At 44.2% G+C, this 14,541-nt stretch overlaps 1 protein-coding gene across 2 annotated transcripts in view; it reads left to right on the top strand.

The window, feature by feature from the left end:
• The first annotated feature begins 4,203 nt into the window (after window positions 1–4,203).
• LOC146191253 (uncharacterized) overlaps window positions 4,204–14,541 on the top strand; it is an 80,097-nt gene continuing 69,759 nt past the window's right edge. For both annotated transcript variants that reach the window (XM_084599899.1, XM_084599900.1), the window contains exon 1: window positions 4,204–4,264. The gene's annotated coding sequence lies outside the window, so the exon portion shown is untranslated. The remainder of the gene's footprint in view (window positions 4,265–14,541) is intronic.

Here is a 14,541-nt window from a genome sequence, read left to right as displayed (position 1 = left end):
CTGCTATTGAATAATGTATGTGATGATTGCAAGAATTGTTTCTTTTGCAATAAATGTATTCACAGCTGATCAATGAAGATGCAATGTATTCCAAAATACTTGAAGTAAAGGGACGGATGACGTTATGTAGCGGAAATGTCGCGGACACGAAGTTTTCTCCGATCCCAATTCAAAACGAAAACTCAGCGACGCTGTGGGTCCTAAACACATCCCTTGCTCACTTAGGTTCCCAACAGCACGCAAAAAGCGTATATCAGCTCAAACTACTGCCACGATGCTTTGTGCGTGAAGGGTCATAAAGTTTCCCTCTCTCCTTAAAATCCACGCACTCATCAGAATACAGAAACCATTCCACACAAAGCTATTCAGGCAAAGTTCTGAATTATTACGCATACACCAAAAAAGCAAACCATTTAAACTACATTTCTATTTTCTTTTTCTTTTTTTGTCGAATAGCTGCATGACTTATAATAGTTACACCGTGGCAGTAAACGGCTTAGGCTAAAAACACTTTGCAAAGCTTTGTATCTCTGAAATTTTACTCCTGCCTAAAAAATTTTTTTCACATGTTAGCTTTTTTTTTTCCTAATTTATTGACGTATTTCAGCCTTTATTTTTTTTTTTTTTCGCCACTTTTCGGTAGCTAGGCTAAGCTCGTAAGCGCTCTCTATGGGCTTAAATCGACTCCGTCTCACGGTCTGTATTAGCCCTCACGCACGATAAAGGTGACAGAGAAAGAGAAAAGGGCAGCCTATTTGCCCTCTGCCTCCTTGCCTCTACAGCTGCACCTCGCGAGGCTGGCAAGGAGGTTAGCCACATCCGTAGGTGCTCAGGATGAGTGCACTCATCGGCCGCTGTTTGCCCACCACTCGAACTCATTCGCCGGGCCATTCATGGCCGCTCGACTGCGATACGAGTCTCGAGGGCATCCCTTGACAGCGGCACGGCGGCCGTGACGTCACGGCTCCATTCGGGTTCCCCTTTGTGTACACAGTTGGCTCGGAAGTGTGATACGCTGCAGCTAGCGTGACGCAGTTATTTCTATTAATTCGTTAATTACATTTCTGCGTAAAGATAATATCTGAGAAACCTTTACAGGATCCTTGTCACAAAAGCTGAACGACGCAAACTAGAAAAAAGTATGCTAAATACTTAAAAGCCTAAGGGTACAAATTTTGACGTGTTTCTTTTTTTTTTCTTATTATTATTATTTCTGCACCAAGAAGGGCTTATGCGTCAAAGCACTCTGGAAGGCTGTAGCACCGCGAACAAGATAATTAACTCACATTTCAGTAATGACAGGCAACTGAAAGAAGTGAAGCTCATTCCAATGGGGTTTAAAAATGAGTGCGGCCCGTTTTAGTCGGATAGTGTTCCCCTAGGGAACGCGCAAATGCTAAGTAACGGCGCTCTCTACAGCTGAACGAAGCTTCCTCGACAATATTTGGCTTTGATTTTTGTTTTTCGTAACAGTACAAAATTTTCTAGCTCAAAGTATTTCAAAGGAGCACAAAGGTACCGCGTCTGGCAAGTTCGCCCTTGTCATTGTGGAGTAAAAGCATCATCGCAGTGTACTGTATAATCACCGTTGTTTGACTAAAGTTATTCATTTATGCACACGGCTTCAGTCAGCCTTAACAGTCAATTAACTGCGCGCGTTAAGTAGTATACTTAATCCTTTAGCGCCGAGTTCAGTGAAGTCTCGACGTACAGGATAAAAGCATGCCGTCTACCCATTTAGGCATGGAGTTTGAGCGCTAATTATTTGACCTTTCTGTGTCCTTTGCTAGCAGCACTTTACTCTGAAAAATGCGTAGCACACTTATGAGGGACATCTGTGGAGAAAAAGTGTGCGCGCATGTTTGACCCTAGCTGGTTTTGACAGAAGAATAGGGAGAATTTCATAACATAAACAAACTTCTTACGCTCGATACGCCCTCGAGGGTTGCATGCACCGTTACCGAAAGCCCGTAACGCTTGTTTACTTTTTTTTTTTAATAACTCATTGACTGCTGGACTGTCATGAACTCGCCAGAATGAGGACTTGGACCTGTCATTCTTTGCGCTGGAAACTTTCATCATCTCTTCTAATAAAAAATACCTAGCACAAGCTCTGTCGATTCCAATCGGTAAGGAGGGGCGTTTTGGTAGAAACTAGGTTGGCAGCTGCTTTCCGACTGATAGCAACAAAGACGGCCAAGGAGTAGGGACGGGAACGACAGTTTTAGTTAGTTCGTTATATTACCAGGAAATAAGACGTCATATTCGTGAATGTAGACTATTACAAAAACTTCGCACTGACGAGCCACAAAAAGCAGGAGGAGGAGGAAATGCAGAGAGGTTAGCCAGTAAAAGAAACCGGTTTGCTACCCTGCACTAGGGGAAGCGGGTGAGTGGATATAAGAATCATGGGTAAAAGAGGGATGGGTGAAGTCAGTATAGTCACATCAAAGCCGCATCACATCACATTACATCATGTCACAGTCATACCACGTAACATAACAGCAAAATCACAGCCTATCGATTAGGCCCGTGCTTTTCATGAAGCAGAGCAGTGCTTGGGAAGCCTTCACCGCCACCGATCGCCGCGGCCAGGGACCTAGAATTTTGATTTCAGTCAATGGGCGTCCATTTAGACGCCCCAGCGCATGGCAGAAACACTGTCTTTCCGCCCTTAATATGGGGCACTTACAAAGAACGTGGCCAATAGTCTCGTCGTGCCCGTAGTTTGCACATGCAGGGCTATTTGCCATACCTATCACAAGGTAATAAGAGTTTGTGAATGCTACACCAACCCACAGGCGGCACAGCAAAGTTTCTTCACGTCGGGGTAGGCCAGGTGGAAGCCGGAGCTTCCGGTCAGGGTCCAAGGATTTTAAGCGGCAGTTCTCGAACTGGCCGAAATTTCACAAGGCGAGCGTGTGCTCCCGCGCAAGTGCGTGAAGCCTGCCCGCTGCGTCTGCCTTGGAGCAAGAGATTCTACTAAAATGGCCAAATAGGTTTTCATTGCGGCAAATGCATTTTTAACCAATGTCTACGCAAAGACAACATTTAATTTCGTCATTCTTATCGAAATCAAAATTCATCGAGCTGATATTAGCTAAAGCTGACGCAAATTGCGTGAAATGCACTGAATTCACACTGTGACACGTTTACCGCATACTGATTTCGCTAAGTGCAGCGGCGCTTTGCTTAGCTAATAGCTTAGTTTTCACAGTAAGAGCAATGTTCCCAATGTACTGGCTACGCCTTTTAGCACTGCGTCTTTCGTAATCTGACTTTCGTAATCTGAGTACAGGTTAACATTCCAGAGCAATGGTTGAATCAAGCATTAACTAAGCTTTCTTATTTTTCCTTCTTCGTAATTTGTCTTACAGAAAGGTTATTTTTTAAGACCTGCGTTTCTTAAAACCCTGGCTGTGCCGTGTCATGGCTGCGAGACACTTTCACTTTATTGCTAGGGCATTAAACAGAAAATATTGTTCACAGATCGAATTACAGACAGGGCCGCCTGAAATTTTCCAGCTTTTGTGACTGCGTAAAGTTGTAGAGGCGTTCTGTACCGCAGCGGAGGAGTGCATTATTTCGTTACGTTTCAACACGAGTGGCATATCCCCAAGACTTTTTGGGCCACCTCACAACGCGGCTGTTGCGTAATGACGCCAGCTGACAGGTCAGCCACAATGCGATGCCAACGGATGACAGGTTGAACGAACAGTTTTGTAACACCGCGAGGGTCAACAGAAAGCCTATAGCCCGCAATTGAGGAACGAGGTCAATCTCCAGGTTTGTCACTACTCTCCACATCGGCAGCGATCATTCTACCGCGACTGTAGCTTTCCGGGGTGATCCACTTCAGAGTTTTTAATTTTGCCGAGGGTACTCGAGCCACAGGAGCGTCCACCCACTCAGCAGCTGGTTGTAGTGGAGAAAACAGTATGCGACCGTTGCACTCGGCCAACACCTGTGCATTCTACTCGAACTACGCTACAACAGCGCCACATGACACCCTAGGCTGCTCAATACGTCCTAAAAGCCGAGAGCACTATGTGTGCGCAGAATGCGACGTATAATGACGTCAGAACAACCTCCTTTCCCTGGTTGGTCCTCAGGCATCTTTTGGCGGACGTTGTAGGAAGTCAGTCGCCTCTTATGGCGCATATAAATGGCAGCGCTCGGCATTCTTTTCTACCGGCTGTCAAGAACCCAACTCCGGCTCAGATTCCCCCATTTCTCCTACTGGTATTTGCTGCTACCACTGCAGGTAATTATTTCTTGTTTTTGTGAAATTACTACCCTGACATTTCTTACTTGATCTAAGTATGGAGTAAGTGTAGTCGCTTAAGACTGGCGTATTAGTATGCTCCTGAACGAAAACAATCAGAAAAGGAATGTGAACTTCTCCACGCGTTACTTGAGACTCCCTGAAAATGGTGCTAAATTAGCTAATGTATTTATTTGATATTTCGCACACATTTCTTGTACTCACTTACCTCTGATTCGCATGCGTTTTATGCGCCGTTTTTTTTTTTTTTTTCCTGCTAATAACGAGCCTTTGCAGTTTTCTGAAATTGGACATATGATGTCCGTACACTGACAACATAAACATTCAAGCGTATTAACTTCTAACAAGCGCAGTTTTCTTGCACCTTACTTTTATTTGTGACGAAAAATGTAAGACACTCTGAAGAAGATATTGAAATTATCAATTTTGCTATGCATAAAAAATTCTGCTTCTAAAGCATTTTCTCCGCCGGCACAGAATAGTTCAGAATTCAATAAAACCAAAGGGACCAAGTTTTTCGCAACAAGTACCAAAAGCTCACCGAGGATGATACACTGAATAACACGCGGCAACCTTTCAATATGAAAAAATTCCAGTTCAAAATTAACTCCTGTTTAAAAATTTTCATGTCTACTAATTCTGGGTATGCCTGTAAAGTAAAACAATCTACGTTTTCTGAGTAAACGTTCCAACAAACTAATGACTCCATTCGTATAGGAACCGAAAAACAGCGGTTGAAGCGTATCATTCCCCGTGGAAACTATCTCACACTGCTTGACCAGTGATGCTGCATGTGATTTTTTTTTTTTTTTTAGCTTTAAAAATTGCATTAGTAATAAATCTATTATTCGTGCATGAAAGCAATTTTTGAGCCCTGTACCCAGGCCAACATTATGATACATAGCTAACTGGTGGTAGCAATGCAACAGCATGTCATGTTCCAAATAAAAGATTTTAATCTTTCCACCTCCATATTCGCGCCTGAAAAATTTCGCATAGAGCTCGCAAACAATGGAAATCGGAGCTTTGTTTTAGCTGCTCGCGCATTTAAAACGCCAAAGGGTCTTATACTGCATCAATGACGATGCAAAACTGCAGAAGAAAAACACATTTTTTTCTCTGGAGGGCAGAATCGAGTGCGCAACAAGGGCACATCAAAAAGTCATTGACCTCGAAAACTTGCAGCTGGTCTGAGAGATGTTGGTATAACGTTTCTCAAGATTAATCATCTCCGCACATAAATCAAACTGAGACCTCTCAAGGAACGGACGCTTAGACCACACCCGTAAACTGGGACATCTGATCCTGTATTTCGGACAGGGCTCACACGGCAAAAACGCAAGCGCTGTGAGTTTATTTCTAAACTTCTACCTACGGGCTTTCCTGTGCTCCGCCAATGACGTACCCTGAAGCTTTTTTTTTTTTTATGTTAAAACGGCGGTGCTATTTTTGCTTACTCTCCGGCAACAGGACTTCCTACTATTTGTACACGATGTCTCGTGGAAAAAAAATGTTGATAAGCCAGACAAGAAGCGAAGAGGCTTCAAGTTTTGTTTTTGTTTTGTTTTTGTTTTCTAAATGTCGCTCAGCGACCTGCAAAAGAACACTGCGAGGCAGCTATATTTAGCTTGCTGGTCACTTTTGTTCGACCGAAAGCTGTAGGAAGCGTAGGCATCTCTCTGCAGCCGGCTGGGCGAGTTTGTGTTACAAGAATTTGAACGATCGTCGAAAACATATAAAACGCAACCACATAGCAAATACTTTCGATACACGCAAGTTCCCTCAGGTTCCACGAATATCTACACCAGATGAACAATGTAGTTCAAAGAAAAAAAAATACATCCGGTAGGTGTTCTCGCCCGTTTAAAGAAGAAATCGATTGGTAACAAAAAGGTTGAGGACTGCAGCCTTAAACCTAAAACATTCGCCACAACCGCCCCCGCGGAGGTCTCTTCCATCGCGCATTCATAGCATAGGTCACAATAATCGCTATTCAGGAAGCGTTTACAAAGGACAAGAACTTGGGCTGTTCCCCGAAGCTGGCTTTTGGCGTTTAAGGCGTGCCTACTCTCTTCATCGCGCAGTCGAGACGCGCGCCATTATCATAGCGCGCTTCATCTGCATAATGCTGGCTCGTTTCCTGTGGCCCAAAGCACGCGCCGGGTGCGCCATAGATCCGCCGCCTCTCCTTCGAGGAAAGCCCAAGTTCACAATCGCTCTTTCCGCGCTTACGTCGGATAAAAAACGAAACTGGGACTATCTCGCGCGACTATCGCGGCCCGTTCTGTTCTGTCAGGACTTGGTTCTGCTGCTTGCTGAAAACAAGGACGCCTTAAAAAGGAAAAATGTGCATGCAGCTCCGCAATGTAGTCTTCTTAGCGTGTTCGTTTGGGATGTAAGCCTTTCACGCGTATGAAAACAAAAAAAAAAAGAATACCATTGCTTCAAGCCTGTTACACTTCAACAGACGTCACATTCGAGAACTCCATTTTATGTGGCGACACGAAAGTCAAGCTAAGCAGCCGATCATTCTACCTCATTATTCGGACTCGCTTCAACGCAGTCTCTGTAAAAACAAATGCGATTACACTTTTTATGGCCAGTTCTTTAAAGTCAAGCATCCTGTCCTGTCACTGCACCTTGTGTGACTTCGCGCGCGTTGGGCAGTTATTAAAGTTATGACACATTTATTGGCGTTTCTTCGACAGAAGAACCCAGGATAAAGATGTAATTTTGTAACAGGCTCATGTTTTCGAAGAAATCAAGCAATCCTCAATGAATTTCTTCAATTATATTTTTCTACTTTATCTTGAATGAAAGGCAGTAGGACTGTGCGGTTATTTTTTTTTTTTCAACCAATATCCAATATTAATAGTACTCATTTTCTCTATCCCAACGTGCGTAAAATAAAGAAGTCGAGCGTGTTCCTTATTCCACGGAATTTCTGCTGGTTATTTTTACGCAATCAGCGACATATTTTGCTTCAAATTTCATGTGCCCGAAATTCGAGGTTATACATTTGTCTCCGCCGTCAATGCCGTTCACAGAGGTCGCTCGTCCTCGGCTTCCGCTTAATGTTTACATGCCACCACACTATCAGACGGCACTCAATGCGCATCGCGGTTTCGCATCAGTGACCGGGACACGTACGACGAAAATTCGTGCGGAAGAAGGGGTACTTCCTGCCGCCGTTTCGGCGTCGAGAGGGCAGCTCAGAAATTGCTCGCCTCCCGCGCCTGCCCTCATGGGGACAGAAGAACTAGCAGGATGCCGGCGAGAAAGAGAGGGAGAGGAGAGAGCAACGCACGTCGTCGCCAATCCTGCCTTAGCCGCAAAAAAAAAAAAAAAAGGGGGGGGGGGGGGGGGGGAAGGCTGAATGTTGACGCCGCGCATATAGCTCTCATTGGTGTACGGATGTCTATGTTATCTACAGGTCGGTTAGGCTTGAAATTGGATGCCATCTACCCGCAATATCGAGTACGAAAGTCCCGAAAAAGGCATCGAGCGTGCGTTTCTTCGTTGACCATCGAAGAAATGGCCATATACTCTAGAACTACAAACAACGCATGCCGCGTGCTTCTTTATTTGTCCTTGTCTCCTGGAGACTGCTCAAAATAATCTGTTTTGGACGCCAGGGTAAGATCTAAAGATACTGGTGCCTCCGGATGCCTATCCTTGTAGGAAAATCAATACACCGCCCTTCCAATTGTTGTCTACAGCTTAAGCACAACAATTAGACGCACGAGAAGTTTGTGTAAGCAGACACAAATATAGTAGGCTCGGTTCTGAGTATTTCTTTTCTGCCGTAGGTTAACACTAAGAATATGTAAGCGATGCTTTTGTAGACGAACAACAGTTAGTATTTATTTAGTCTGTTCATTCGAAGTATGAGTAAATACTATATTTCTAGTGTACTGAATATTTGGAGAGACGAAGGGGGGGGGGGGGGGTGTAAAAAGGTAACATCGAGGTTACAACCTGCATATACGCATTAAAATATTGCAAATGCATAAATCACTAAAAGAACATGACAGCAGGTTTATCACTAAAACTAAAAATAAACATCTGAAAACGGGAGTCGGCACGTGAGTAGATAAAACACCTGTTGCACCTACACATAGGGAAAAAGAAGGGATCCCACCGCTAGGATTCTAGGCCTTGTTAGACTTTATTAGAAGGGCGGCTTAGTTTTTGTTATTCGGTTGTGCCAGACTTGGTATCCATAATATATCGTAAACGGTATTACAGGCTTCGACAAAAGGCATATGCGACATGTGGTACGCTTAAGGGGTCCTGAAACGATAATAGGTGTAATATCCGAATGGAAAAACATCCGTAGAGGTAGCCTTTATGAGCACTTGAGTCAATTAAAATCTTTGCATGGAGCGTATAATATGCAAATTGTTTTTGTAATTACTTACGCACCTGGCAAATGCTCACAGTTGATTAGGGCGACACCTACTCGATTGGCTCCTTATCAATGACGTCATATGGGCTTTCTGTGCGCCCATTCACTGAACGTTGTCAAGTGACGCAGGTGGTACGGGGCGCTGAAGAGCGCAAACAGGGGCAATGTATGTTGCTGTGCGAGTTGGTAGAGCATAACGGAAAACAGCGCAGTTATATATACTTCTTTTTCTTGTCCTTCGTTCGCTGCGCTGTTTTCCGCTACGCTCAAACAGGACTTGATTTTTTTTTGTTTTGTTTTGTTTTTTTTTTTCTTGCTCGCCGGCGTGAGCTGTGCTGAGAGGGTAAAAGGGGCCTTCCATTTTCAATTGCCCATATATTCAGTGTGGTTTGGTTTGGTTTGGTTCAGTTTGGTGCGGTTTGGTTTAACTTGCCAAAGCGACTGAGGCTATGAGAGACGCTGCAGAGGAGGACTCCAGAAATTTCAAACACTCGGGGCTTTTTAAAGCGCACCAAGGTTTCACAGCACAGGGGCACCTTGTTTTTCGCCTCCATTGAAAAGCGGCCATCGCGGCCGGTATTCGATCCCGTCTTCGATGTTATTGAAGCTGGCTTATAGGTTTCAGCGTTGTGGAGAGGATGGGCGGAACGCCATTGTTTGTGCGCGTTTTCTACTTTTAGTAAACAACTTTTGATGGGCCTTTCAACTTTGTCAATTAATTAAAGTAATTTGTGAAATTGTGTGAGATATTAACGTGCAAAATATATCGTAACTGGTATGATATAACCTAATGAGGCTTACACATTAGTCGAGGCTGCAATGTAAGCATTAAAAGCAATTTTTACTTTATCGCGGCGTTCATCTTTCTCAGCACTGAAAACTCTGTACAGGCTCTACTGCCTTGAAAAAGACGAACAGCAACAAAACGATGCCGGCAACCTAAACTCTACAGTAAAAAACGACAACTAAGATCGTGCGAAATTGCACGCAACACTGCTTCGGCATAGCCTATGTCGTCCTTTTTGTTTTAGAGATATTGGCACACTGATGTGTTTGCATGTCATAACACGCCGGCTTCTCATATGAACGACAGTCGAACCCGCGATCTTCATTCCAAGAGTTGTCGGGGACAGTGACGCTTATTACCACAGTATCTTCGGACCCGAGAAAGGGCATTAAAAGGAGCCCTCTATTTTTTTTTTTTTCATTCTCATTTTATAGCTTATCGCCACATTTTAGCATGGTAAATCTATCCCTTGGTGGCATGAACTATCATATTTTAATGACAGCGTGCTGGAAACTAATTACGGTCGTTAGCATCTCATTTTTATCACTGGTCATTACGCACAACTAGGAGCTGCGGATAGAAAATCCACGAGAACGCCGCATGGGCTCACAGTATGAACACCGAAATTCCATTTACAAATCGACATTCGCGGGAGAAAAAAAAAAACAGCGCTACTACGTAAGAAAAATAAAATATAAAAGTTACTCCATAACTCAGTATTCACGCAGCGATACTGTCAAAAGCAAAAGCTTACGTAAGCATCAAGTTTACGTAAGCTCGCACTTCGCGTCCCTCTGGTAAACAGTTCTTCAATTTAAACTAGTATAAAAAAATATAAATACCATAACCTTTCTGATCTACTTAAACGTCTCGAAAACAGAAAATATTTCTAGGAAAGCCACAAAGAGGTTGTGAAGGAGAACGACGTTGGCGGTGACAGGTGATTTCAAAAACTTTTGCCGGGCAATGCCGGTGGTTACAGCGGATCACGTTTCTTGTGTGCAACAATAACTCTTCATTATTCGCGCGCATCGTGAACATCAAAGGCTCGCACGTTACATCCAAAAACAACGAAATTCATTTGATTTGTGTGTCCTTTGCTCACAGGGAAGGTTGGCGAATCATCGTCTTTTGTACAACCCCACACTTTCCGCGGGAGTGTTTTTAAGTCATTGGGACATTTTTCGGCGGTAACGTATCTTGGTTCTTAGCAAACTGTGGGCGCGTGACTTTATATTCCGATAAATTATGGTTTATTCGTTACTCCTGAGTATTTTGCATGTATAGGTGCTTTTACTGACTAATAAACTGAAGCGGCGCTTGAAAGGATTGAATTTGAGGGCGCGTTCCCGCATTTAGATCCGCCGATCTCGTATTCCTCATGATGCCAACATTTCCAAATATATTGAGAAAATTTATTTCCCATCTCATTCTCAAGCAACAGGTGGTCTTACATCATCATCACACCCATAGCGCAACGTCGACTATAAATTAGTCTTTGAGCTAAAACAGTCTCTTTTTCTTTTTTCAGCGCATATTGTACTATGCAAAGAAGTACCAGCTTTTAAGTCGTGAACATTTATTTGTGGAACATTTTGAATAATCATTTGTTGCAGTCACAAAGCCTTGAAGGTAATTATTTCATTTATTCAAATAACTTATTCATACTCGAGATTCTAATAAAGCTTCGAACACCATTTTAATATAAGCGTCCTTGTTTTGAAGCAAAAGCTTCACTATGCGTCTCGTCACTGCGCACGTCATCGGTTGCGACGCTGGGGGAATATGACAGCGGCGCGTGCCCTCCTCGTTGGCCAGACCGGCCACAGACGGCGGAATGGATGGCTAGGCGACTAGCGAGCGCACGTACTCGGTACGCCATTAGTTAGAGAAACTACGTCCATGGATCCCGAGATCGTGGCAAGGTTAAAAAGCCGGCCGAGCACGTGAATATGCCAACCAGCGAGCCAAGAGAGCGCGGCCGAAACCCCATAACAAAGGGAAGAACATCTAGCCAGACGGCGCCGCCAAGAGGCTGAAGAATGACCGCGACTAAAAGCTTAACTATGTGCAACCATATGCAATGAAGCGTTCGCGTACCACATTAGGTTTAACCAAAACAAAAACCACTACCAATTATTAGGCAGTCAAAAAAGAGCTTGAAAGCTAGAAAAAAAAATAATAAATTTTGAAGTAAGCTTCTTGAACATGATTTTAGAAAACCAGACTGCGATGGCTTAATATGCCGTGTCATGTCAAGTGCCACAAAATACATCCGTACGGGCAGAAAACACTCCGCGGGACTCTTTCTATAAAGCTGTCACCTACCCAATTGCATTTTGACATCGCTCTTTTTGTGTACAACACACAGATTTCGAACCAATTCTCTTATTCCATTTAACATGTCTTTAACCATTTTATTAGTTATTTGAACAAGTCGTTTTTACGATACTTAACAACGAACATCCCACCTTTTGTACATTATTCTTGTTCTCGCAGCATCTCGCAGCTTATTTAAATTCCTGATAAATTTCATATATGTCTATTTAAATTCGTTCTCACATCGCTGTGACTCAAGGTAAAATTTGAAGGCAGCTTTAAGCAAAGCGCTTGATTATGAAACCAGAATATAAGCAGCATTGGACAATTTTGTGGAAACAAGAGCACTTTGCAATAGGAAACAACAATATTATTTAACAGTACTGAACAGTTTACGCGAACAAAATTCTACCCATTATTCCTGCCCTTATTGACCTAAAATTATTCTAAAATAAAAACTTGCAATTGAACTTTAGCATTGTGACGTACGACAATGTTTACAGGTAATCCATCCTGTCAACAGCTGTAAATAATACAAGACCTGCGCTGAAAAAAAAAAAAAAAGATCTTCATGAACAACAGCTCATCATTTACTCCGGGGTAAGCTCATTAAATTTCGTAGCACCTTAGGGCATCAAAGATGGTCCAAGCTTAGCAAGGTATCAGATTAACTCTGCAGTGACTCACGGTCTGCTTGGAGCATGCTTGTCCAAGCGCGTAAAATTCATGTTCTCCGGCTTGAGTTCAGTTCAGTCGTTCAGTCGTGTCCGACTCTTCGTGGCCCTATGGACCATGTCACGCCACGCTTTCCGGTCTCCCACTTTCTTCCTAACATCACATAACTTCATCTGCAGTGCCTCGAGGATGCCATCTAACCATCGCGGTCGCTGCCTACCCCTTCTCCGGTGACCCTTAACCTTTCCCAACATCAAATCTCCGGCTTAGCACTCTTTAAATTTGAAATAAGCCTCGACCTCTCAAGCTGAGCGAACCAGGCAGGTAGCCTGTGTTTTCTGGATAGGAGGCATTTACATCTCAAGGGGAAAAGAAGTGGGCGTCATTTATTATTTCAACGCTATTTGTCTTAACTTAATCACGTAGTTAAAGTGATACAAAACTGAATTGATGGCATTCAACTTGAAACAGAGCAGTACTTGGTTTACGGCACACATCCAGAACTCGAAACTTTGGTTTGGAGAAAGAAAGAAAGAAAGAAAGAATACTTCTCGAGGCGAAAAAGACTGTTTTTAACGAGTCAGGGGCGAGCCGTTTACAAAACTCCCGCGTCTTCTCATTTCCGAAGCTTAAAACGCTTCGTGAGCGCCATGCGACCTTGAAGTGAGCACCACGCCGATTAATCCCACTAGTTCGAGACTCTCTGTCCGAGATACAGTCAGCAGGCGAGAAGGCTGGCCAGCGTTTTCAAGCGTTGGTAAAAATTTGCGTCAGTTCTTTCTCGGCACAAACACGCGTCGCCGCGTCACGTCACTAACCGAGCAGCAGGGCCCTCAGCGGCAACAGCGCCGCGCACGACTCGACGAAGGATGGAAGGGACAAGCAAAAAGAAAAAGGGCGCCGCCGCGGAAATCGCCGCACGCGACGTGCGTAAGGGGAGCGCATCCGCCACCCCGCCTGTGTGGCGCCACGACGACCCGCATCCGATGGAGGACAACGCAGTTAACATGCAGCACGCGTCTCGCTCACAATTCCATTTAACCGACCCAACACCAGACGCAAATTCTCTCGATGACGAACCAAAGCGTACGACTGGCGGAAGCGACCAAGGCGGGGGCGCTGTGGTCGTACCGAAGGAGCGAACGCATTTGCGCGCGTCGGTACGGCGGCCGGCCAGCAAGATCGCGCCTATGGCGAAGCCTATCGAGAGAACGAAATGCTTGCAAAACACAAGCTGACCAGTCAACAAATCACTGTAATGTCTTGAATTCATATTTTCAATTTGTCTCCTCCCCCCTACCCCCCCACGTTTAGGACACGCACGTTACTCGCAGTCACTGGAGAACAAGGTAGCATTATTACTCCGACACGCCCGAATTCGACCGCTGTAAACGCCCGTCGGCAGTACATAGCACGTCTAGCCGCGCAGCCTGCCGTCAATATAAAAAAACCTGCAACACACATTCCTCCCCACCCCGCCGGGGTGGCGCAGTGGTTACGGCACTCGACTACTGTGTCCAAGGATGTGGGATCAAATCCCGACCCCGGCGGCCGCTTTTCTATGGAGGCGAAAAGCAAGGCGCCCGTGTGCTTTGTGATGTCAATGCACGTTAAAGAATCCCAGGTGGTCGAAATTTCTAGAGCCCTCTACTACGGCTGCCCTCATAGCCTAAATCGCTTTGGGACGTTACACCCAGCAAACCATTACTCCACACTACACCTCTTTCTCCTCGTCGTATCTTTGCCACAAAAAAGACAAAACAAAAATGATAACGAAGGAAAAAAAAAAAGAACGTTGGATTGTATGTCTAGCATTTCTTCCTCTATGAGTACTTCCCATACTATCACCTCCCCTCTGTCCTTTTTTCAACCACTTACAATATATAGTTAGCTAAAGATATGCATGCGAAAGTGAGTATTCAAATCCGAATTGCAAATATCTAGTGGTAAAGCACGATAAATGTGACAATATTTCGCATGCTGTAATTCCAAATTAGATTTTCACAAAACAACAAAGATGGAAACCCGCTTCCACCATCCAAAGAGCGACTATATTCCTTGAAACTA

The sequence above is a fragment of the Amblyomma maculatum genome, chromosome 4, assembly GCF_055883805.1.
Source record: "Amblyomma maculatum isolate TAMU_Amacu chromosome 4, ASM5588380v1, whole genome shotgun sequence".
Classification (NCBI taxonomy): Eukaryota; Metazoa; Arthropoda; class Arachnida; order Ixodida; family Ixodidae; genus Amblyomma; species Amblyomma maculatum.
Note: the sequence above shows the minus strand (reverse complement) of the source record. Positions and strands in the feature narration are given on the sequence as shown.